This window comes from Orcinus orca, chromosome 8, assembly GCF_937001465.1.
Source record: "Orcinus orca chromosome 8, mOrcOrc1.1, whole genome shotgun sequence".
NCBI classification, from domain to species: Eukaryota; Metazoa; Chordata; class Mammalia; order Artiodactyla; family Delphinidae; genus Orcinus; species Orcinus orca.
In genome coordinates, this window is record NC_064566.1 from 9,723,910 (window position 1) to 9,748,153 (window position 24,244).

Consider the following 24,244-nt stretch of genomic DNA (forward strand, 5'->3'; position numbering starts at 1 on the left):
CCCTGGGGAGGTCGGCAAAGCTGCTGGTGACTCCAGGGGACGAACCTTTCAACAAGAGCTGACGGCGCCGTCGAGAGAGACCAGCAGGGCCGTGCACTGAGTGCTAACGGGATGCCCGCCTGGGGTTCAGGAGACAGACAGGGTCCTGGCCAGATGGGCTGAGGCCGAGGCTCCTGCCAGGCAGAAGGTGGCACCTTGTCTCCTCTGGGGCTCGGCGGGGAGTGCGGCAATGCCTGTTCCCTCGGCAGGCCCAGCCCTTTGCCGCTTGCCCAGGAAGGCTCTGGAGTGGGGCGGAGCGGGGGTGAGGGAGTCGGCGAGAGCTAGGGGACCGGAGGGGGGCGGCCTGCGTCACGGCTCCTGCTGACTGCCCCACCCTCAGCGGCTGCTGGCTGCTATAAATACCACTCCTGCCGCTGGATGGTGCAGGAGGTGACCTAGAATCGTGGGCTCAGGGGCCTCCTGGGTGCCCCTCCCTGCCAGCGTCAGATGGAGCAGCCCGACCAGAACGTCCCTGCAGCCCGACAGCCCATCCCCACCTTGAGCGGGGTCCCCGCCAGGGCTGAGGGGACGGCTGCGGCTTCCCAGCCCCGAGTCTCCCACAACCTTTCTACCACCTTGGCGGCAAGCGCCCGGGACACTGGGTCCCCAGAGAGCGAAGGCCTGGCCGACCCACAGAGGAGACAGGAGGCGAGGCCCGTAACCACCCACCACAGCCTCCATCCTCAAGCCCGAAGGCTCCAAGGCCCCTTGACCCCGGGCCCCCGGCCCCCTCCTCAGTCCACGGCTCCTCGGCAACCCCACCTGCTTCCAAACTTGCCATCTCCCCAGAAGCCTCCCTGGATGCACTCGACTGTGACTGTCCTTCTTCTAATCGGTGGCAGGCGTCTGAGTGAGCCCTTCCCTCCTCCAGAGACCCCAGGCGGACCCGGGCCCCAAACCCCAGGCTGGGCTGACCCAGGAGCACAGGATATGAGGCGGCCCCGGGCCCGGCAGCGGTGAGGACCCTAGCCCTCACATGTGGCCAGAGTTTGGTTTCAGACTCCCGGGCTCAGGGTGGCGCCAGGATGTGAGGCGAGAAGAGGCTGGGAACAGCTCCCCAGGTGGGGCCTGGGGGTGTGAACACAGGTGAAGCCTAGTAAAAATTAAGTTCACGCATGCAGCCACCCTCCACCCTCCACCGCACGGAGTGCCCGCTACATGCCAGGGGCCACGGCAGTAAATAAAGGCCCAGGTGGGTCCAGCCCTCCCGGAGCTGACAGGCTAGAAGGAAAGAGGTTTCAAGCTAATCTTCACACACAACGGTGAAAAATTCTACGACCTGTGCTCAGAAGAGGGGTCGTGTCAGAGCCTGAGCAGGGAGGTGAGGGGCAGCTGTCTTAAGAGCTGGGAGCCGGAGCTGAGATCTGAAGGATAAGACGGAGTAAGGCGGCCACAGAGAGAGAGTAGCGGGGGAACACATGGAAGAGGCCCGTGTGCAGAGCCTGGAGGACGCGGATTAAAGACCAGACTGACCAGACGGGAGGGCCAAGCTGGAGACGCTCCTGGGGTCTCGTGAGCCAGGCTTCATCCTGGGAGCAGTGGGAAACTCCGGGCCAAGGCGGGCACGACGGGGGTGGGGAGAGGAGCAGGGCTCAGAATGAGCTTTAGCAGACAGTGGTGACCGACGGGATGGGCGCTGCTGAGGATGCCCCAGCCTGACTGCCGTGCAGCTGGACAGGCGGAGGGGCCGGCACTGCAGCAGCCCTCGGAGCCCTGAGACACCGGGCCGGCGGGCTCTGGAGCGCTTCCTGCAGTCCAGGAAGGATGGACCACGCCCTGCTTCCCCTGCTCCTGGGGGAACGCACTCCCCAGAGCTTCAGCTCAGCCCAGTCCTGCCCTCGGGTGTGCCACAGGCCAGGGTGTCGGTCCAGCAGGCACCCATTCAGGGGTGGTCCCTGGGCTCTGCTCCCACACCTGAGGGCTCGCCACAATGAGCTTGAGGTTGGAGGCATTTCTCCTTCAATGTTCAACTCCTTACTCTTCTGGCCACTGGCTCTGACCACGGATACGGCCACGCGGGGTGGGGGGGGGCGTAACTCAGGCAGAGGAGACCTCAGAGTTGATGGGAACCCCCTACAGGAGGGGAAACAGGCTCGGGAAGAGGGTGTCTCTGTCTGCTGGTCAACCACCACCCCAGCCCCACACCCCACTGAGGGGCTCCACCGCACTGATGAGCTGGCCTATCCGTGGGGGGGTGGCTTGTAGTGCCCACCTGCCACTGGGGGGGCGGGCGCACATCAGCGGGGAGGGCACTGCGGGCCGTGCTCTCGGGACGCAGTGGGCACTCGAGTCCCCTCCCAGAGACAGGGTCCCTGAGGGACCCATGTGCCTGCAGCCCGGGTGGCCAGGGGGGCTCCCCAGGATCCTGGGGCCCGCTGTCAGCGAGGAGGAAAGGGAGCGCCTGGGGAATGACTCCCCTCTTAGAGCCTCAGCGATCTCCCGTTTCCCCAGGACTCGCTTTTTAATTCCCCTGAACGCTCAAGTGCCAAGGCCCTCGGCCTCTGCCTGGGGGACACAATCCCAGGGAAGATGCTGAAATACCGATGCCACTGAACGGCTGCCCTGGGAGGGAGAGGGGCCAGGAAGGACCACTCTAGGCACAGTGTTCTAAATCAATCCGAACCAAGGCCCAAACCTAGGCCGTCAGTGACTTGCCTGTGACCCTCTAAGGCCTCTAAGCCTCGCTCCTCTCCAGACAATGGAGACGGGAACAGTGGCTGCCTCCTGGGCCGCTGGGGGACAGGAGACGACTTGGTGAAGGGCCTGCCCTGCAGATCCTCATTCTGCCTCCTCCCCGTGACCCTCATCTGCTCTCTGCCAACTTCCTAGGAATGTGAGGAGAACAAACAAGACAGAGCGGAGGCTTCTTAGAAGGAAAGCACTATAAAAAGCCTCACAACGAGATTACTTCCCCTTAAGACAGAGCCCTGGGCTTCGACATCCCCCCCCCACATCCCCCCGTGGGGCCCCATCAGGATTCTCCCAGCGTCCCTTCTCCTCCTGGCTCACACCTGCACAATCGGGAGACCAGAGGCAGAGCACAGGCCCACCGGGAGACACGTCCCCGCCCCAGCATCTCCCCTACCAGAGGCAGAGGGCTAAAGGGGGCCTGGACAGCGGGCAGGCTGGTTTCTAGGCCCCGTGGCCCGCTCTGTGCGGCCCTTCCACCACCCTCAGCGCCTGGCCTCCTCTCAACTCTTCTGGGCCTTGGGAGGACACATGAGATCACGTCTGGGAAGGGCTCAGAGTTCCTCAGAGAAAAAAGGCCAGAGGGATCCCAGGTGGGATGAATTATGTATCGATGTGCTCATTTATTAGCACTTTGGTTTCAGTCGGGGGCAGAGGGGGGGACGCATGGGGCTCGCTGTCAGAGAATCCAGGCTTGGTATGGGCTCGGCTGCTACGAACTGTGGGCCAGGTGCAACCTCTCGGAGCCCCGCTTCCTGTAAAAGGGGCTCGAGCACAGGGTACGTTAAGGAGCCTCCTTCTGGATGAAAGGCCTGACGATGGGGCTGTTGAAAATGCCTCCCGAGCTTGCAGACTCTGTGTCCATCCCCAAGCGGGCACCCATCCCTGACCAGCAGCAGGAGAGAGGGCTGGGCAGGGCCTGGCGGCCACTGTGACTTAGAAGGAGACTCCCCTCTTCCATGTCAGCCTTGCTCCCCAGGTAAGAGGTGGTGGTGGAGGGACCAGGCTGCCTCCCCAGCCCCAGCACACAGCCGGCCCCCCAAGGGCCAGCATGGGTGACTTGCAGCTGCGCCCACCTGCGAAGGCTGTCCCCAAGCCTGAGCGAGGACGCTCTCCTGGCTCCCCTCTGCGTACGGAGCTCTTTGCCCATGCTGGGTGCAGTACAGCCTCTTGGCGACAGCCTGCTCTTCCTCACCGCCTGTCTGACAGCTACCAAGTGGTGGAGTGACCACAGGCCACAGCAGTGGGCTTGCTAAAGGCCACAGTGCAAAGCAAGGTGGGCACCCTGCAGTGAGGCGAGATTCCTCATTCTCCCAGGACCGGAGCCACAGGCAAGACTGCAGGGAGGGAGGTGGCGGCTCCCTGCCCAGCTAATGCAGGCGTCTCCCTGGGGTCCCAGCTCCGGGGAAGAAAGGGCTCCCTCTCCCCTGGGACACCAGGCCCTCCCAGCCTCTGTTTACCTGATCTGTTTCCCTTGGCCCCGAGGACCAGGCCCCTGGCCTCAGGGAGCCACCAGCACATTCGGGGTCAGTGAAAGCCACTCTCAGGAGGGCAGGCGGAGGGGAGGGCCCAGGGCCAGGGAAGTTCCTGGGGCTGATTCTTCTGAAAGGGGGTGAGGGCAGGCCAGGGATTGGTTGAATCCAGGCAGGCTCTCCTCGCTGGGAGGAAGGGCAGGGGCCGTGGACAGGCGCAGCAGCCCCAGGAAAGGAAAGGGCAGAAGGGTCTGGTGGAACGCTCCTGGCTTGGGCCATGTGCTCCTCTGACCCTGGCCACACAAAAGTCCCATTGATGCCACCCCTCGCCTCCACACTGGTGCCCTGCCTGACACAAGGGCTCTGGGGACCTCTCTTGCTCCTTGCTGACTGTCCAGCTGCCGCTGCGACTGCTGCCCTGGCACGCCAGGCATGCCAGGCCCAGCACTGCAAAGTCACATGCTCTGCGTGGGCGAGGCCAGGCACTGCTGGGGCAGCATCGCGGACTGCAGGGTGTGGCGCTTATGGGCAGTGCAGCCCTTCTCAGTTATGCAAAAAGGCTGGAAGCCCAGAAGCAGCGGACCACTTGCCTGCCACCCCCATCCAGCCCCACCCATCTTCCTGGAGGACGAACCCTTGGGCAAACAGTCAGCCAGGTGCTGGCGGCGCAGCAAAAGCAGGGCTGGGAAAAGCAAATACTGTGGGTCACCCCCACCCCACCCTGCACACCGAGACTTCTCTAGGGGACAGGGTACGTAACCCCGCAGGAGGCGTGCAAGGGGAGGGTCAGGCTGACCTGGGCCTGGAGCTTGGCCACATCCTGGCTGGGTGACTCTGAACAAGTCTCAGGACCTTGGGGTGATGCCCACGTGCACCGCTCTCGTGAGGGTTAAAGGGGAGGAGGCCCGCGTGGGAGCACTTAGTGCAGTTTGGCATAGACTAGGGTCTCGATTCATGGGGGCTCTGTCCAGTGCCACATGGATGTGGGGTGAAGCTGGGACAGGTCACAGAACGAGGGGCAGCACCGTGGAAGTCTGCACCACACCCTCCGAGGGCATGCTCGTTCATCGCCTCCTGGCCTCAGCCCCTGGGGGAGACTTCTAACCTACGGCTCAACCAGCAGGTGCTGCTTCACCAGTAGGGGATGCTCCACCAGCAGGGGATGCTCCTGCTGGTCCCAAACTCAGGACAGCCATAAGTCAGATCCCAGAACTCCCTCCAGCTGCTTAGGGCCCCACTGGCCCCCATGCAGGGCTCCTGCTTCAGGCTGGCCCTGCCCCACAAGCAGCCAGAGGGGCACTGTCTGCCCCTCCTTGCAGACCCCACCCTGGGGTTGAACGGCTCACGCTGATGAAGTAGCTCGGCCTTTATCTGCTCTACCACTCGCCACAGTCGAGCGCTCTGCAGGGTCTGAGCTCTTCATGCCTCCGTGCCTTTGCACAGGCCCTTCTCGCTGCACAGGATGCCTTTTCTAATCCTATTCTCCTGGGAACTCCTCAGCCCGTCAGGGCTTAGCCTAAACACCACCTCCTCAGTGAAGCCCATGGAAGCCTGCCAACCCCGAGGCAGACCTGATCAGCGCCCCTCCATTCCCGCCCCGGGTACCCTGGTTCCCCACCAGGCTGGGAGCTCCTAGAGGGCGGGGCTGCATCTTCTGCCTGTGTCCGTGGCACCCAGACAGTGCCTGGTGCCTAGCAGCTGCTCAAGAAAAGTCAAACCAGGCCCAGGCCCTTGTTCTTCTGAGATCACGCTGCTGGCCTGTTTGGCCAAAGAGACTTAAGACGGAGTGTGGGAACCTGGGCAAGACGGCTTCCCTGACGAGGCAGATGGGGGCTCGAGGTTTCCCCTCCCTTGGACACTGTCCACGCTCTGAGCACCAAGCTTCACCACAGTCAGAGGCGGCTTCGGGGGCTGCAGGCTGCCTCTCCACCTCCAAAAGCAGAAAGCAGAGTTAACAGGAGGGTGAGCGCAGGGAAGGGAAGTGCAGCCGGAACTGCAGGGAGAGAGGGAGTTGTGGCTGCCATCTGCTGTGAACAAGATGTTTGGAGAACACGCACTCCTCAGCTCTGAGGTCTCCCAGCCAACTCGCGGAGGGCGGGCCGCCCCTCTGCAGATGGGAGTCGGTGGCTCAGCCACGCCTGAACGGGGACAGGACCCCTCCCGCCCGCCCAGACCCTCCAGCTGCCCCCGTCTGCCCTCCTGCTTCTCAAGCAGACTGGGGGCCTGGATGCCAGCCCAGGGCATGGGCCACACCATCCCTTCCAGGGAGCCCCTTGCAGGCTCTGGGGAGCCAACTCCACCACAATAATAACATCTCAAACGTAATGATAATAAGGGTGACAATACCAACTACTGTTTAGCGAGAGCCCAACGACCTGTCAGAGGTCTTGTACTGGAAGCTTGTGGCCATTATCTCACTTCAGCCCATCACCCCAGGGAGGAGGGAGGAGACATGGAGAGTCCAAGAGAGGACCTTTGCCCTGCTCCACGGTGCGGGCGCACCTGGCCACCTAGGCACATCAGGAGAAGGTCCTCGGGCCCTCCCTCAGTCTCTAAGCTGGGGGCTCAGTGAACAACAGGAGAACATCTGGGTGGGAAGGAACCTTCTGGGCCACTGAGTCACACATGCTCATTTCAGGGAGGAGAGTGAGGGCTAAGGATGCAGAGACCTGCCCCAGGCCACACCAAGGTCAGCAGCAGGTCGGGGGCAGAACATGACCCCTGGCCTGCAACCCAGCTCCCGGGGCCTCCGCAGGCTCCTGTGCCGGGCTGCCCTCTGGTCTTTAAAGCAAGCTGCCCTTGGAGGGCTGAGGTGTGCTGGCCCTGTCTCGAGGGCCCAAACCAGTTCAGGCCAGGCCTCCCCCGTGCCCTGCCTGGAAGCAGCCTCCATGCCCGACAGCAGCAGGGGGCTGAGCTGAGAGCCGGGGAGGGAGAGCCCTGCCCTCGTGGCTGTGTCTGCAGCCCCACTGCTCTGGAGGCTGGGCCCGCGAACCCCATTCGTTCCCCGGGCCACCCTGCCCTCAGCCTGCTCACAGAGGGACTAGTGTGGCCAACAAGGCTGGACATGCTGGCCAGGGGGCTAGGCAGCCCGCTCATCAGAGACACTGGAGCTCCCCGCCGGCACCCAGCCAACAAAAACCGCTGCATCTCTCACCAGACCAGGAGGGTGGGTAGGGGGCTGAGAAGCCTGCCCACCTAGACTGAACCGTGCCAGGGTCCTGAATGTCGCCCAGGGACCTCAGCCCCGGCAGCCTGGCCCCCAGGGCGGTGGGGGGCTGCCGGCCCTTGCCATTCCAGCCTGGAGAGGGCAGGGGGCGACTCCCCCTCGCTTCGGCAAGTGGAAGGCAGGCGCTCTGGGGCAATCACCCAGAACGGTGCATCCCATCCCACCCCCAGCCCGGCTTGCCCCACGCGGCCCTGCTGCTGCCGCCCCCACAGGCCCGCTCTCCAGCCGCGCGCTCCACATTCTGTCTGCTCGGTCCTCCCCAGGCCCCCACACGCCGTAACTGCGACACCTTCGTCCCGCGGCCTGCTCTCTGGAGGGCGGCACAGGCCGCTGGCAGCCCGGGGGGCCGAGGCTGTGCTCCGGGGCATCTGTGGGCCCGGAAATTGCGCACAGGCCTGTGTGAATTCTTCTGGAGGGGAGCCGACAATTTTCACCCTTTCTCCAAGGGTCCTTGGTCCCTGGGCTGGGTCACTGTGCCGGCCCCACTTCCTGCCTCTCAGTCCCCCCAGCGGGCCGCCCTGTCTGTGAAACGCCTGGGGATCAAGGGAATCAATGGCTTCTCTGTTCTTTGGCGGGAAGGCGTTTCATCACCCTTGGGGGACTCTTTCAGGGAGGCAGGGAGCGGCCAGGCCCGCTCTCTGGGCTCAGGACCCTCCATCCCTCACGGCTCCTCCTGTGTTGGGAAGTGGGGTCACTATGCACGATGGAGGTGTGGGGTTAGGTGGGGAGGGGCGGGGGGCGTGCCGTGGGGCAGGAGGGAGGCCTGAGGGCTCCGTGGAGGGAACTGCCCCCCTCCCCCCGGCCCCCACCCCCCCGGGTCCCGGGACTCCCTTTGTGTGAGCCGCTCTCGCTACCCAGACACCTTCACAAACAGCTCCTGCCTGGGCAGACGCACAGCCAGGCCGGGGTGAGTGAGTCAGCCAGGGAAATCCTGGCACCCGCACCCACCGCTGGGTGACAGTGCCGCTGACACCTCCGGAGCGGGGTGCCCAGCCCCTCCCAGCAGAGGGCGAGAGAACGCCCCCATTTCCTGCTCCCTGAGAGGGGAGCCTGGCTGCGGGGCAGGGAGGAGTCAGGGCTCAGAAGAGCCCTACAAGTGAGGGCTCAGGCCCTAGGCCTTGCTCTGTGGCCTCTTCGGGGCTCTGGTCCCTTATGCTTGACGCAGCAGTGGGGAAGGGGGTGGGAGCACGGTCGCCAAGGCCACCGCCAGCTCCGGCCCCGTGCCTGTCGTCTCCCCAGCCACTGGGCATCCTGCCTCCCAGGGTCTCAGTGCCTCTAGGCCTTCACGGGCCCACCTCGTTCCTGTGGGGCCCTGGCTAGGCTCCTGCCTGGGCACCTCCACTAAAGGCTGCCCTGAACCCAGAAAGGGCAGGGTCAAGGCTCTGCCCAAGAGGAGGGAGGCGGGGCCCAGAGGAGAGCAAGGCCAGGAGAGGAGCAGCCTGAAAGGGTAAAGACAGAGAGGACAGGCACAAAGCCTGCTCCCAGCAGGACACCCCATCCCTCAAGAAACCCGGCCAGGTCCCCACAAACCCGCCAGACCGGTTGGCGTCCGGCATTAGCGGTCACCTCACTGCTTCCGGCTGCCTGAGTGTGCAGGGGGCCTGGTGGGCAAGGTCCTGCCGGGCCGGTGCCTCACTGTTGAATGCCACCGACTCCATTACTCCCATCCCTTCCAGCCTGACACCTGCCCAGGTAGGACCACCTTCTGGGCATAGGTAAGGGGAGGGTGATGTTCTGAGTCCGCCCCACCCACTGCCTCAGGTGGGCTCCGAGACCAGGGTGGGGAAGCAGACCCGCCCAGCCGAGGCTTCAGATGCGCTCAACAGGATCTGAAGAAGGAGCCTCTGGGGACTTCCCTGGTGGCGCAGTGGTTAAGAATCTGCCTGCCAATGCAGGGGACGTGGATTCGAGCCCTGGTCCAGGAAGATCCCACACGCCGCGGAGCAACTAAGCCCGTGCACCACAATTACTGAGCCTGCGCTCTAGAGCCCGTGAGCCACAACTACTGAGCCCATGTGCCACAACTACTGAAGCCCATGCGCCTAGAGCCCGTGCTCCACAACAAGAGAAGCCACCGCAACGAAGAGTAGGCCCCGCTCACCGCAACTAGAGAAAGCCCGTGCGCAGCAACGAAGACCCAATGCAGCCAAAAATAAAATTAAAAAAAAAAGAAGGAGCCTCTGGGGCTATGAACGCGAAGATGACAAGCCCCAACCTTAAGGCACTCACTGCAGAATGAGGAGGAAATCCACACACAGGTCAGTGAGTACAAGGCTCTGATGGCCAGGGACCCCACAGCAAGGTCAGCTGCTTAGCCCAAGGCAGACAGAGAAGGCTTCCAGGAGGGTGCTCACAGCTGAGCAGGAGTTCACCACCAGGCAGAAAGAGGGGCGAAACCAGGCTCACTCTTTCTGCCACCTCCCCCTGCCCCCCCCCGCACACAGAAGCCTCCCAGAAACCCCGGGGGCCAATGCACCTTGTGCAGGGGCTGGGCCCCAGCCAGCACAGAGCCTGTCTCCCTCTCCTCTGCCCTGGAAGCGCTCTGTGCTGAGCACCGCCGTTAGCTCCCAACTCCTGCCTCTAGGCTGCTGCCAGGCAGGGGAGTTGGTGGTTGGAGAGACCCAGAAACCCACCCATTTCTTTGAAAGAACATTGAAAAGATGTAACCACAAATCCCATGAGTTTACTGAAATGTCTTTAAAACAAATGGCTTGAATGGATTTCTCCCACCCCTTCTCTCCACTGAGCCACTCATTGGAAAACAGCAGCTCAAAGGGCCACACTCGGGGCTGCTGGGGCCTGATGGAAACTGGGTCTCAGCTGCAAAGCCAGGCAAGAGGCACTGGGATAAAGGCAGCTTCGGTCAGGAGAAGATGAAAAATGACACACGGGAGGCCACTATATCAGATCCAGGAACGCTCAGATGCCCTCAAGCCCTCTACTATTGGTGGCTTTCTCAGCACCATGGGTCTCCCTTCTTCCTGCTCCTCCCTTTGTCTCTTGCCTTGAGGGCCCCGCCCTGAGCAGCTGCTTTTGCACACACTCTTACTGGGCAGCTGGAACGGACAGGTGGGGTCTTCCTGGACAACACAAATTGCTTAGAAAATCAGGCAAAGGAGCAGGAGTGGGAAGGTGTGTGACTCACCAGAGAGGAGAGCTGGAAGGGCCCGGGGAACTTAGAGTTCAAGACTCCCTGACTCTTAGCGATGAAGACTCTTAAGCCCAGAGAGGTGCGCCGATGTGCCCAAGGTCACACAGCTATGGGTCCTTGTCCTCTTGTTGGCTGCATTCCAAGCGTCATTCATTCAACCATTACTTCTCAAGCACATTCTATGTGCCTAGATTCTGGAACTTAGGCTTAGGCTCTTAGGCGATGCCCTGATGAAAACTGAACTCTGCCCCAGAGGCTTGCAAGCCGGGGGGGCCTCCCATCCCTCGGCTCTCCCCTCCCCACTCGTTCCTCTTGTGTAAAGAGGAGGACGTGCCCCGCCATCACCAGGGAAGACTCAAAGCAGAGAGGAAGTGAAAAAGTGGGAGAAACAGCAGGAAGGACTGTGGAACACTGGGCACAGCCTGGAAAGGAGGGACCAAGGTGAAGGATACCCCAGCGGGGGTAAGTCGAGCAAGAGAAACACTGTCCTGGGAGTCTGGGGCTGCCACTGGCACCTGTGTCCTGAGGACCCTGGACCAGACATGCTTATCTATGCCTACTTTTTCCTTCTTATCACAAAGTACATGTTCTCCACAGAAAACAGAAACCAAAAAAAGAGAAAGAGAAAGGGAAAGAAAATAGAAATCATCCATGATCCCTCTAGGAAAATTATTAACTATTAACATCTGTCTAGTTTTTTTTTCCCTGTTCAAATATGGGATCATTCCGTACCTACCGCTTTTTTTCACTGAGCTAGAGAAGGTGAACATTTCTCCTCATTTAACATTTTTCCAGCCCTGCCTTCCCTCATTATTGTGGAGCAGTCCATGCACATGGAGTATGTGAGTTTATTCAACCAGTTCCCTACTGGTGGCCCTTAGGCTGTTTCCCTCTTCTCCCTGTGAGAAAAGCCCCACAGCTGGGCCCCAGAATGAGTGGCTCCAGGCCCCCATGGGGTGGTGCTGGAGCCCGGGGCTCCTGGCTCTCTCTAGGGTTCATTCTCCCCCAGCAGAGGCGGGGTCTTGTGCAGAACGTGGGGAGAGGGGTAGGGATGGGGGTCCTGCCCTTCTCCACAGCTCTCAGACAGTCAGTGATTTCCAGTGACTCTCAAACTTGAATCGGCAGGGAGGAGATGGGAAATGCAGGTTTCCAGGCCCTACCAGACGTTCTGAAGCTGTTGGTCCAAGGTAGGGCCATGGAGCCTGTGTCTGAGCCCCGTCATGGCCAACCCCAGGAGATTCTGAACCTCCCTGCACTCAGAGAAGCCCTGCTCTCGAGGATGAAGCCCACCAATGCTCCTCCTACCTGAGCAAGCAGAGGCAGCACCTCGGAGCTGGTTAAACTGCAGAGTCCTGGGCCCCACTCCAGAGATGCGGATTCAGTGGAGGGAGGGAGGGGCGCCCTGAGATTCTGCTTTCCTAACCTGTTTCCAGGGGCTGCGGCTGGCTCATGGGCCACACTCAGGAGCGCTCAGCTAAGCCCGTGTGGGTGCCCCGTGTGGGTGCCGGCGACGGGCACTGTGCCTGGAGGGGCGATCACAGCTGGCACGTAGTAAGCACTTCCTAGGGGTCGAACGCTGTGCCCTGGCTGCTCCAGGTGTGCTCCGTGAGCCACGTCCTGAGGAGCAGATCTGGGGTCCCATCCAGCCTCCACGGGAATCTGCATTGGCAAGCTCTGGGGATCTGTGTGCCCATTAAAGCAGCACTTTTTAATTTTAAAATTTTTTTCGGCAGCGCCTCGAGGCTTGCAGGATCTTAGTTCCCTGACCAGGGATCGAACCCATGCCCCCTGAAGTGGACGCTCAGAGTCCTAACCACTGGACTGCCGGGGAAGTCCCTAAAGCAGCACTTTGCTGAGACCTTAACCCCATCCTAACACTCCTCAGACGCAGGTCAATTATTCCCCTGATTTTCCAGCTGAGATTCTGCAGCTGCGAGGTTAACTGACTTGGTTAAGGTCTCACAAGGGCCGCCCGCAAGAGCTGCAACTAGAAGCGGTACGGTCCAGCTCCAGAGCCCCTCACCCCAAATCACGACACCCCCTGCGGATTCCTGTTCAAGCCCCACAACCACCGTGAGAGGCGGCCTCCGACTCTGCACTTTACAGATGAGACCTCGGAGACGGCGGGGGTGGGGGGGCGGGGGGGGAGTCAGACCAACCGCTCCCCGGGAAACGGCGGGCCGGGTGCGGGGGGGGGGCTCCCTGTCTGCTGCGTCTATGCCTGTGTTCTTCCCTCCCGGCCCACTCGCTCTGCGGCCGAGGCCGGGGTAGGGGTTCCGCCTCCTAAGCCCGCAGGCTCTGCGGACACAGCCGGGGGCAGGAAGTGGGAACGGGGCGGAGCAACCAGGAGTTCAGTTTGGTCTGAGGACATTCTTTCTTCGCAGCCAGGCTCAGCTCCGTGGGCCTTTTGAAAGGCAGCAGAGAATAGCCGTGCTCAGCCCAACGAGGCCGGCCCCTTTGAACCTTCCACTTGCGCCGTTTCCAAGTACAACTCCAGAGGGCTCCTATAATTTATACGTCCCAGGATGCACTGCTGCAGCTGCTTTATGATGGGCACTCGTTACACCATTAAGGTTAAAGTACTGAGCAGGTGGTGGGCTGGGCGCCCGGCTTAGTTACCGCCGCCGGAAGCCTGCTGAATGGGGTTCACCTGGGGTGGGGGTGGGGGTCAGGCTCTCTGAAGGGCGCAAGAAATGGAGAAGGCGGCCCCAGAGCACGGGGGCCCTCTGTTAGCCGTTTATTAAACTGCACGGTAGAGTGCAGCAAGGAGGACAATCTTCAGCAGCCCAGCACCGCTGGCAGGGGGCATGGGGGTGAGAGGAAGCCTCCTGCGCTGCCTGCCAGGGCCTGCCAGGGTGGCGAGGTGCAGGGTCTGAGCTACAGACGGGCCCACACACGGGCAATGGCGAAGGAGTGGGCAGGCTTGTCTTCTCAGCAACAGGGTGGCCATAGGGGGCCTTCCTCTTGTAGGAACCTGTCTGTCCTTCCTGTGGTTCACGGGGTCCCCGAACCTGATGCGAGATGGGGGAGCAAGAAGGAACACCCTGAGAGCAGGGGCCAGACAAACGGGGGTCCGAGGCCCAGCCGGCCAGCTGCAGGTACACGGCCTCTAGCAGGTCCCTTCAGTTCTCCAGGGAAGCTGAGATCCTCAACCTGTCCCTCAGCTGTCAAACACACGTGCCTCCCTCCCAGGGCAGTGCCCCAGCACAGAGCACGGTGAGCGCCCACCGCACGAGAGCGGTCGCTATCCTTCGCATTAAATGAGTTACGGCACATAGAGCACTTAGGAAGGTGCCTGGCAGAGAGGACTCGCTTTGCTATTGTTGCTGTTGTTCCATTTGTCTGTTTATGTGTCAGTCCTTGACCTGGGAACTCTCTGAGGAAGCGGTGGTAACTTTTCTTATTCCCAGCTCCAGGCACAGAGTTAAGCGTGCAGTAGCTGCTGGACAAGTGTCCCTGAGAACGGGTGGACGGGAGTTTACAAGTGGCAGGACTATTCCCTGCTCCGCAATCTGGCCCCAGTCCCAGGGACGGTGTCGGCGGAAGACCAAGTCTTTCAAAGGTATGAGGCTGAAACCACCTCTTGAGAAAAATTCCTTGGCTTCCCAGGAGGAAAGAGACTCCAGATGCGGCTGGTTTTTCTGGCTCCGGGACACTGGGGTTGACTCTGGCCTTCTCCTTCCACACGTCTCTGGAACCGAGGAGGACAGGGAGGGTTTGCTGTCACGGGAACCTGCAGCCTCAGGTGGGGCTTTGCGGCCCTGCAGGCTGGCCTTCTCCAGTCACTGCCCCAGCCGACCGGCTCCCAGGGCTGGAACGGAGCGGACGGGACTCTGGACTTGTCAAGGCTGCCGGTGTTCTTGGCTGTGAGGCCAAGTCACGACTGCCATGCTCGGGACGCACAAGCTCACCCACAGCTGAGGGGAGCGGGAGGGGCTGGGGGGCTGCTACTTGGCACAGGGGGGCCAGAGAGTGTCTAAGGAAAGACCTGGCTTCCCCCAAAGGCCTCAGGGGAGGAAAAGGTGGACCAAAAAAAAAAAGGCAGCCGGATGGAAGAGGCGCCAAAGGGAAGGAAACCAAACTAGGAGAGGGACCAGAGAAGGACGGGCAGCCTCAGAGAGTGCTGGGGCGGGAACAGGGTCAGTGCCAGAGGGACGGAGAGACACTGCCAGCTCTGAGAAGTGCTAGGGGTGGTGCAAGGGTTGCCTGGCTGCAGGGCGCAGCCTCAGGAAAGGGAGGGTCCTCTCAGTTTAGCACTGCCTGTGGGGACAGAAGAGTGGACAGCAGGTAACACTGACAGTGCTCTTGGCATTGGGTGGAACTTCCAAAGAGGTAGCGTCTCATTTGATCCCGACGGCTGCCCGGCGTGCCACATCCCACTAGATCCCCCATTTTAGAGATGAGGAGGAAACCGAGGCTCTGAGAGGTTAAGTGACTTGCCCAAGTAGTAGTGGACTCGAATAGAGCTTTGTGCTAAAGTCCATGTTTGCAGGCCTATGTTACACTGAATTTAAAGAGAAAGAAAATGAATCAGAGGTGGGTGATGGGAGGAACGAAAGGGCAGCATCGTCTTGGAGACTCGGCAGTCCCGAGCGGGCCAGGTGGGCCGTGCCAACTGGGAGGTAGCGCATCCAGCGAGACTGCAAAGGCCAGGACAGTGTCCTCGGCTGCTGGGCCCAGGGCTGCCGGGAGGTCCTACAGCCGGCCTGAAGCTGCAGCAGGGCAGCTGTCCCAGGGCAGTGCAGGAGCGTGGATGAAGTGGAGCCTGATGTAATCCCCGCCTGCAGAGGGTGGAAACTTGGGAAGTGAAACCAGCTGTCACCTCACTGCAGCCCGGCCACAGATTTCCAACAGTCATGCCAGGCAGGCCTCGCCCCTACCCACAGTCTGGGGCCTCTGCCCTCCTCTCCGGGGCCCGGGGGAGCCCTGAAAGCACACGCTGCACTCCCCATGCCCAGCTCGGCGCTGAAACGTGCTCGGAGTAAAGCTGATGAGAAAGCAGAGGGTTTCTAGCCAACGCCCTGGGAAGCCTGCCATCGAGAGGCTGACAGTCTCACCGCTTTCCGGAACAGACGCAGGCTCACCTCTTCACCAGGCTTTCCGCATATTTTGAGGGGTGAGGAGAGGTCCCGGCGGCTGCGTGGTGAACTATCCTCCTTCCTCACCAAACCCTGCCTGAAGCGACCTGGTCAGGCTGCCCAGGCGTGTGGGAGACCAGAGGGGTGGTGAGGCCCAGAACCCCAGGTGGGCCCCACGCACTTCCACACAACCCAAGGCCCCAGTGCAGGTGGGGCGGCCTCCAAGGGCCCAGGCACTGGTCAGCCAACCAGGACACCAGACTGCGGTCTGGCCCCCACTCTAGGGACCTCCTGCCCAGCTCTTGGCCCAACAGGGTCCTTGAGCAAGGCCTTCCAGCTGGCAAACCATGGAATTCACTAGCCCATCCGGGCAACTCAGAGGGTGCGTGCAGATGCCCCGGCCCGGGACTATGCCCCGGCTTAAGCACTCCTGGCCTTCACGCCAGCTCCTGAAGCTCTGAATCTCACACACAAGCAATTCTAACCCTTGATCAGTACAGTGTCTTTCCCATCCAGCATCACCTCTGAGCATGGGGACAGCCCATGAAGGAGAAGAGAGTATCATTGTTGCTCTTATACAAACGGGGCGACCGAGGCTCAGAAAGGCTGAGTGACTCATCTGAAGTTGCCCAGCAGAGCCAGGGGCAGAATCCAGGCCCAGCACCCTCCACTTGCCTTGCTGTCTCCCTAAAATCACCCATCCTGGGATCCCAGGAGTAGATACTCCTGGTCCGCATGGCAAAGGATGGCGCCCGACACATCAGGCCAGACAGGCAAAAGGTTTGAGGCGTTGGATAAATACACAGATATCTGATACACAGGCCGGAGCAGATGGAGAGAGGTGAGAATTACAGGAAGATCGAGACCAGCACCCTGCATCTCAAGGCCGCTGGGGTCCAGGAGGCCCTGCCCTCTACTAGCTGAGTGCCTAGAGCACATCTCTAAACCTCACCTATAAAATGGGTAATACCACCTGCCTCTCGCGTGGTCACGGGGATTAAATGAGCGAACGCATGTAAAGTGCTTAGCATGGCGCCTGGCGTGTGCGCTCAGTAAGTGCTATTTGCCATCACTGTTAGCCTTCAATGAGGACATGGATTAGCGAGGGGAACAAGCCACGAACATTTAACAACACACGCTCAGAGGGGCGCCGGCGCTCTGCCCCCTGATCACGTCAGGTAGGACAGTCCCGGGGTGCAGTGGGGCTGGAAGAAAGGCGTCACGGGAGGGGGGGGCTGTGTGGGCCTGAAGGAGAGGCAGAGCTCACAGAGCAGAGTGAGGGGTCCTGGTTTCAAACTCTGGCTTCCCACCTACTTGCTGTGTGTCCTTGGGCAGGTAACTCACCCTGTCTGAGCCTCCTGTAAGACAGGGGTAGAAGGATGGGGGGAGTAGAGGGATACCTATTACAAGGAGTAAATGGGATCTCATCTATAGTGTATGTTGTGCCAGGCTGAGTTCCCCGAATTCACAAAATGGAAACGACTGCTATCATTACTGTTATTTTGTGGCTGGGCAAAGGCTCCTGGAGACAGATGCCCTGAGGCCTCCCGACCCCCAAACCTGAGAGGGTTTGGCAAAAGCCAAGTACAGGGTGCTGTCCCTGGGGTGGGGGTGGGGGCCAGAGGAGCAGCCCCACCCAAGCTCACCCCACCGTGAGGCCTGCCCAGCCGGGGCAGCCATGTGTTGGGAGGTGCAGGGTAGACTGTCTATAATGAAGAGACATCAATAATAAATTAACCTCAAGTAAGTCCAGGAACATCAATCATAAATTAATTAAATGGCTCCAGGAGACGCGAGGACAAGATCAATTAGAGGCGGCATCCTGCCTCACGTTACACGGCACAGCCCACCCTCTCTGGCCCCGGCCTGCAGGCTCTGTGGCCAGGAGCATCTCCAGGTGGAGGAACTGGTTCTGAGGAGCAGCTCCCAAAACACAGGTGAAGATAAGCCCCGCTCTCCCCGCTCCCTCCCACCCCTCTCCCCTCCCCACCCTCTCTCCCCTCCCCCCCTCTCCCCTCCCCCACCCCCCCCACCCTCCTCCCCCCCCCCACCCCCCAGGCTCAGAGAGCTCTCAAATGCCCAGAGGGATTTTGATGAAACTTCCTAGAATAGTAACCTCCTGGGCTGAACTCAGGCAGGAGAAATTTCAAGGGGTAATTTGGTGAGAAAATGACCAAACGCCTGGAAATAAGTGCTAAGAATACTGGAACCCCCTCAGTGGGTCCTCAGGGACGAGAACAGCCTCCTTCAGGGGATCCCCAACAGCCTCCCACTCCCACTCTGGGCCTGGAACCCACCGGAGTCAAAGCAGCTGAAAGTCAAGTGTGGGAGCTGCATCGGAGGCAGGGAAGAGGCCCTGTTCCAGGCCCCGCCTCTACCGACCAAAGTGACAGACCTTGGGGCCTCCACCTCCCCTCCGCAAATCAGTAAGGGTGGCCTCTCCCCGCCCTCCCCAGGGCGGCCCCTGCCCCAGTTCAAGCCCTCCAAACCCGGCACCCGCCCGAGACGCCAGCTGGCCTCCCCACTCCTGCCCCCGGGTCCCGCCGGCACCGGCTGCCAGGCTCTCGCTCAGAACACTTTAGTGACTGCCCACGTTCACGGGCCAAACCTTCAGCCTCGCTGTCGTGGCTCTTGGGGACCCAGCTGGCCCCAACTCACGATTTCAACCTTTCCTCACTTCCGTTTCCGGCGCCCATAGTCAAGCCAGACCACAAACGGTCAGCCCCTCGCTTTCCCAGCCATATCCCCCGTTGCTGCCGTTTCCTCTACAATCACCTGGCTGGCCCAGGTTAAAGGTCACCACCACTTAAGTCTCCCCTGATCTCCTTTGACCGCCGGTAGCACCCGCCTCTTGACGTTACAGCGTAGACCTCTGTGTCCATCTCATATCTTCTCAATAGATTGTGAACGCCCGAATCTATACCGTAGAGGCGCTAGTGTGTCCACTTCATCTTCATGGCCCTCACTGACCCCAACCCTCAGTGGGTGCTCAAGAAATAACTATCGACTCAGTCGGAGTGGAACCATTCCCCAGGGGCCAACACATTATCTTGCATGTGATTCTATTAACAGATAGGCCAGATTCCATCCATGCCAAGGGTAGGGTGGAGCTAATTTCTCTTTATCGAGAAAAGGGACATGACCTATGATATCTCCCCTGCTGCTAATGTATGCAGATGATGATGTAACTGCTTTTCTGTGGAAAAGATCCTGCCTGCAGGAGCAAAAACATAAACCAAACGTGCTTGCCTCCATCATGATCTCTCCACTCGTCAGGCATGGGATTCTTACAACCACCCCTGTGGGAGGTTTTACTGTCCCCATCTTACAGATGGGGAAACTGAGGTGTAAAGAGATAGCAGGATTCAAACTCGAGTCTGACTTCAGAGTCCCAAGTCGTAAGGCCTCTGGGCTACAGTGCTCTCTTCTGACACCCGGGCGGACTGTCTCCGGCTGACTTCCCAGTGGGCTTGGGGAGGAGGTGGAAGCAGGCGCGTGTGAGTACATATGGGCGTCACAGAGCCACACCCCCAGCCTGGGCGTCCTTCTAAGGAATACTGAGAAAGCAGAAAGGTTGCTCTCGTAAGAATCACATGGAGACGTTAAACTCACCCTCCTGGAGCTGGAAGGAGACCTCCCCCTGACTCCCACAGTTCTCTCCTGCTTCGTGGGGCCCAGCAACACCCCACTGCACACACCCACTGACACCAGGCCAGCCAGACACAGGAGCCCACAAGCTCCCCCACCACCAGGCGCTCCACACCCCCTCAGCCCTCACTTCCCACAGAAACGCTTGCTTACGGGCACACGCGGCTTTGCACACGTGCAATCGCCCGGCAGCCGTGCAGTGACGACAGCCCCACCCCTGCCCGTCTCCACCGTGATCCTGCAGAGGACTTGGGCACTCCTGCCCACCGCCCTCACCTGTGGCCAAACCACTCCCCTCCACATCACCTCCCTGGACCCCCCTCAGCAGCCAGAGGACCCCACAGGGCAGGGGCTTTCCTGGATCCTCCTCGCCTACACACCCAGTGTCCTGTCCACCCAGGGAGATCCAGTCCAGCCAAAGTCGGTAGCAGAAAGGAAAAAGGAAAATCAAGATTAACAGTCTTTAGCCCTACCCGCTGAGATGTAACCACATCCCACAATGTCCTGGGCTCCACGGCTCTAAAAGATTTATCGTCCTCTGACCGCACGCTCGTTGATATTTCCCCAGCGCCACTCACCCGGTCCACTAGAGTGTCATGTAAAGCTATTCCAGGGAGAAACTGAACTCAGATGGAACGTGGGCCAACAGGCGATTAAACCCTAAGGGGGGATCCCTTTCTGGTCCCGGAGAGAGGGACTGCGGGGAGGGTCCGGGCCTTCAGCTGTGGCCCAGGAAGCCTCTGTCCGAAGATGCCCGATTCCCTGGCACCCCTGAAGCTGAGCCGCTGGGCACCATGATGTGTGAGGTGGCTGAGGAAGGAAAGGTTGCCAGGAGCTGAGTTAAGCAACTTTTGGAGAAACACGGACAAAGAAATAGGAATAGGACTGAGGACCAGAGTTGAAAACAATCTCAGCTCCAGACAGCCACTTGCCCTCGATGGCCACTCCTGTGTTACCAGCCCCCTGCCCCCGCTGGCATCTGCTCAAAGTCAGCAGCTGTGCAGCACGACGAGGGGTGGTGGTGACCTGGCTGGGCTCCCTGTGGCCTCAAACCCTGAGGACTCGGAAGAAAGCCCTGCTCTGCTTTTGGGAAACAGAGGCCAATTCCTCCTGTCGATGTCTCCGAGCTGCCCCGCCTGCCACCCAGCTCTGCTGTGCAGGGTCCCAGCATCCCAAGCAGATGGCAAGGGGTGGCTGCAAAGGGGTGGCTCCTGGGTCCCCAAACCATGAGGCTGAGCCACAAGTCAGAACAAACAGGCGGAGGTGTGGTGGGTGAGCTGAGGGGATGTGAATGCGGGATATTCACATCAGGGAGGCCGGAGGCTTCCTCTTAATGGACTTGCACTAGGAGAGCTTTCCAAGCAGGAGCTCAAGTGCTGGCAACTCCTGGGGAGGCAGCCAAAGGGGCCCAGGAGCACGTGGGACAGGCCTCGGACGCCCCACGGATGACCCGGGAACAAGTAGCCGAGGAGGCGCTTGCAGCGCCAGGCAGTGTCCAGGCGGCAACCCCTGGGCAGGGGCCTGGGGGGCCGTGTCCTCTTTCTCTCTTTGTGGCTTGACACTGCAGCATGGACACAGGACAAAAACTTTCTGCCTCGGGACCAAGCTCGTGAAATGGGCTGCTGGCTAAGGCAGACACTCACATGGAATGCTGGAGAAACCGGGCCTGGGTTCACGGAATCGGGCCTTCCAGTGCAAAGCCTTCTAGCCGTGGGGTATGTAATCCAGGCTCTGCAGCCCATTATCAGGAACTAGGCCCCAGTGGCAGAAAGTAAAGCAACTGGCAGCCACCCTCAGCTTCTCCACCTGGGAAGGCCCTTCAGGCAGAAGTGGGCCCGTGTCCTGGGGAATTCCTGCTACACCTGTCTGCCCTCAGAGACCCCCTATGAGGGTGCCCATCACCCCTTCTCCTTGCCCCGTGTATCCGAGGGCGTCCCCCATGGGCCCCAGCCTCCTGCCAACCAGCCTCAACCTCGCTCACAGGACCACCCAGCCCTGCATCCCTCTGGTGACTCTGACCCACTGGGCTCTCTCCAGGCCACAGCCCCCAAAACTCTGATGCAGCTTCTCCCCACCCCCATCCTCTGAACCCAGAGCTAAAGGAAATTCTCAAGAGAAAGTGCACACTTCCAAGTCTCGCTCCCACCCAGGTACCCCAGATCTGTCAGCCAAGGACACCTCCCAGCCCTGCGCGGCCACGAGCACGTCTGCAAGCCCCGGCGAAGCGCTCCCTCTTGCTCTGGCCACTCCTGCAGGATGCTACGGTTGCTGCAGCCACGCTCGGACAGTCCTCGGGAGCCCTGGGGCCTGGTTCCTGTTCGGCAGCTGACTCACAGTGTCAACAGATCCCACTTTCCCCACCAGGAGCCCTTACGCTCAGGGCCTCTAATTCCCTATGACAGGCCCTCGACCTTCCAGCTGCTTTCCTCCCCAATCACATTCCATGCCTCCATTTCCTCTGCCTCCTGCCTTGGTCTCTTTACCTGATGATAATCCCTGACCTTTGGACAGCCTTTCACAAAGGGTTTCCATGGGCACCATCTTTCATCCTCTGCGACCACCTTCTGATGTGTCTCTGAGAGATAAAGTCACCTGCTCAAGGTCACACAGGCAAGGCTGGAATTCAAGTTTTCTGGCTCCGTACGCACTGGACAACCTCTAGCTTTGAGGAACCTCAGCAGCATCTCCAAGCACCCACTTTGGCAAGTGAGCTGCCACCCCCACCCTAGTCTCCCATACCCTCAACTTGGTCTTTCTGGACTCCTAAAGGTCTTCTCCAGGCCCAGCCTCATTTATTCTTCTACCCCCAAGAGAGCCACAAAGACCTAACAAAGTCCCCCACATCCTAAGACTTCTCTGGGGGTCGTAAATTGCCCTTCTGTGAAGTAGAACACAGGTGACGCTGACTGTGACCCTCGCCCAGAGCTTCTCAAAGGACTGGTGAGGGCAGACGCAATCCTAGCACACTCCTGGTGGCTGCAGACTCGTCTTTCAAACATCACCCAAATGAGCCTCTGGGCCCAAAGGCTTCCAAGCGTCATAGAAGAGAGGCAACTCCCAGACACCCAGGAGCGAAGGAAAAGGCAGGGCCCAGGAACTACAGACGGATGCAGCAACACACCTCCCCCCGCCCACCAACGTGGCCCACCTCTCAGCCCTGCACATTCCTCGGGACGCACGTTCAGGGAGAGTGAGAAGAGCTGAGAACTGTCCACCTCTCCTCTCCTCCCCAAAGCTGGATGAATTCATGAGCCCAGGACAATGCTAGGACAGGTCTCCATCTGGGTCACCAACAGCGTCCTCAGGGTTGAAGCATTCTCCAGGCATCTCTCTTTCACGTCCATTATAAAGGACACCAACCTTCTCTCAGCTTTCTGCCTTCCTCAGTCCAGTGCACCCAACACATATTAAAGGTGGGCCCGCAGTGCCAGAGGCAATGCCCCTCATCATCACCACAGTGGGAGGATGGGCATTGACCCTTCCCATCCACCAGGGTCTGAGGGCCATGGATTCTCCCCTCGCAGGGCCAGGCTGCCCCGGCACCACGCTGTGCCAGGGCCATTTCTTACAGTCACGCTAGGAACTCCTGCCATGCTGAGGACACAAATTCTTCAAGCCCCGGGTACCATCACTCCAGACCATGTCAAGGCCAGAACCATCCGACACCTTAGTAATGAGAGCACTTCCTCACACCCCTGCCAGGGGCACCACCATGCGCCCACAGGCTGCCCACCGCCACTCCAGAACCAGTCCAAGTGTTGTGCCCGTCATCAGTCTGCACTGAGGGCTGCGCCCGCCTCACACCTGGGCAGCCACCACCGCACCAAGGTGGGGGTGAGTCTTCTGACACCCGTGCCGGGAAAACCACGCTGCCTGTGCCAGACCCACGCTGCCCACGCCCGTGCCACGGGTGTCACCATTCCCACACTGGCGCCAGGGGCTCCACGGATCTCACACCTGCCACACCGCGCGCCCTGGACACTGCCCAGCTGCCGCACCGCTCACACCGCGCCCGAGTCCGGGGCCCGGCCCGCCGCGCCCGCGGCCCCCCTTACCTCCAGCCAGCCGCAGGGCTCGGCCCGCCGCCGCCACCGCGACCGCCACCTCCATCCTGGGCTCCCCAAGGCCCCAATTCACTAACGCCGCTTCCGCAGGGCGCCGGCGCCGGCGCGAAGGCCGCCTCCGCCCCCCGGGGGACGCTGCGTCCTTTACGTAAACCCCACTCCGCCGCCAGCGGTGACCATGGCGACGACCGCGGGGCGGCAGCGCCCCCTGGTGCCAGGGAGGGGAGCGGCGCCGAGGCAGGAGTGAGCGGAGTCTTTCGCGGGGCTCCACGCGTGGGGGCGGTGGGCGCAGGACTCCAGCCGCCGCTGCAGCTTCGTGGGCGGCCGGGAGGGGCAGGACCGGCCGCGCTGCATGCGGGGAAGGGAGCCGCCTGGGTCCCCCTCCTTCAGGCCCCGCGTGACCGGGTTTAGCGTGGGAGAGAGGCAAAAAAGCATGTAGGATCACTGGAGAACTGGTTCATTTGCGGGGAGGAAAGAGAGAGATGGGTTCCACCTCCTCGGGGTGCTGAGCGCTCCTTGCGGGGCGGGGTGGTCAGAGCACATCATAATCATCTGTGTCCTCCCCTCACCCTCTACCCTTGCAGGGCCCAGCCTCGTGCCTGGCATCCAAAAGGGCGCTTGGTCAATTTTGAATTCCTGGAAAATAAAGAAAATTGCCCTTCCTATTCTGCTTCACACGCATCCATTCATTCACTTAACACACCTTCCCTGAGAGCTAGCCTTGAGCCGGAGCAGCGCTGTCCAGTACCTTGTGCTGAGCTCGGGGAGTGAGTGAGCACAAAGGCAAGCAGAGCCCAGGCCTTGCCCTTCAGTTCAGTCCAGGGGGTACGAGACCATCACGGTACAGGGTGCTTGTGGTGTAGGAGCTCAGCAGAGAG

General features: G+C 60.7%; 1 protein-coding gene across 4 annotated transcripts in view; it reads right to left on the reverse strand.

Annotated features, from left to right (window-relative positions):
• Nucleotides 1–23,498, reverse strand: part of DAGLA (diacylglycerol lipase alpha) — a 62,448-nt gene extending 38,950 nt beyond the window's left edge. For 2 of the 4 annotated variants that reach the window (XM_033414148.2, XM_004264193.3), the window contains exon 1: nt 23,358–23,498. The gene's annotated coding sequence lies outside the window, so the exon portion shown is untranslated. The remainder of the gene's footprint in view (nt 1–23,357) is intronic. The other 2 variants (XM_049713403.1, XM_049713404.1) reach the window with 2 other exon arrangements.
• Nucleotides 23,499–24,244: the final 746 nt, after the last annotated feature.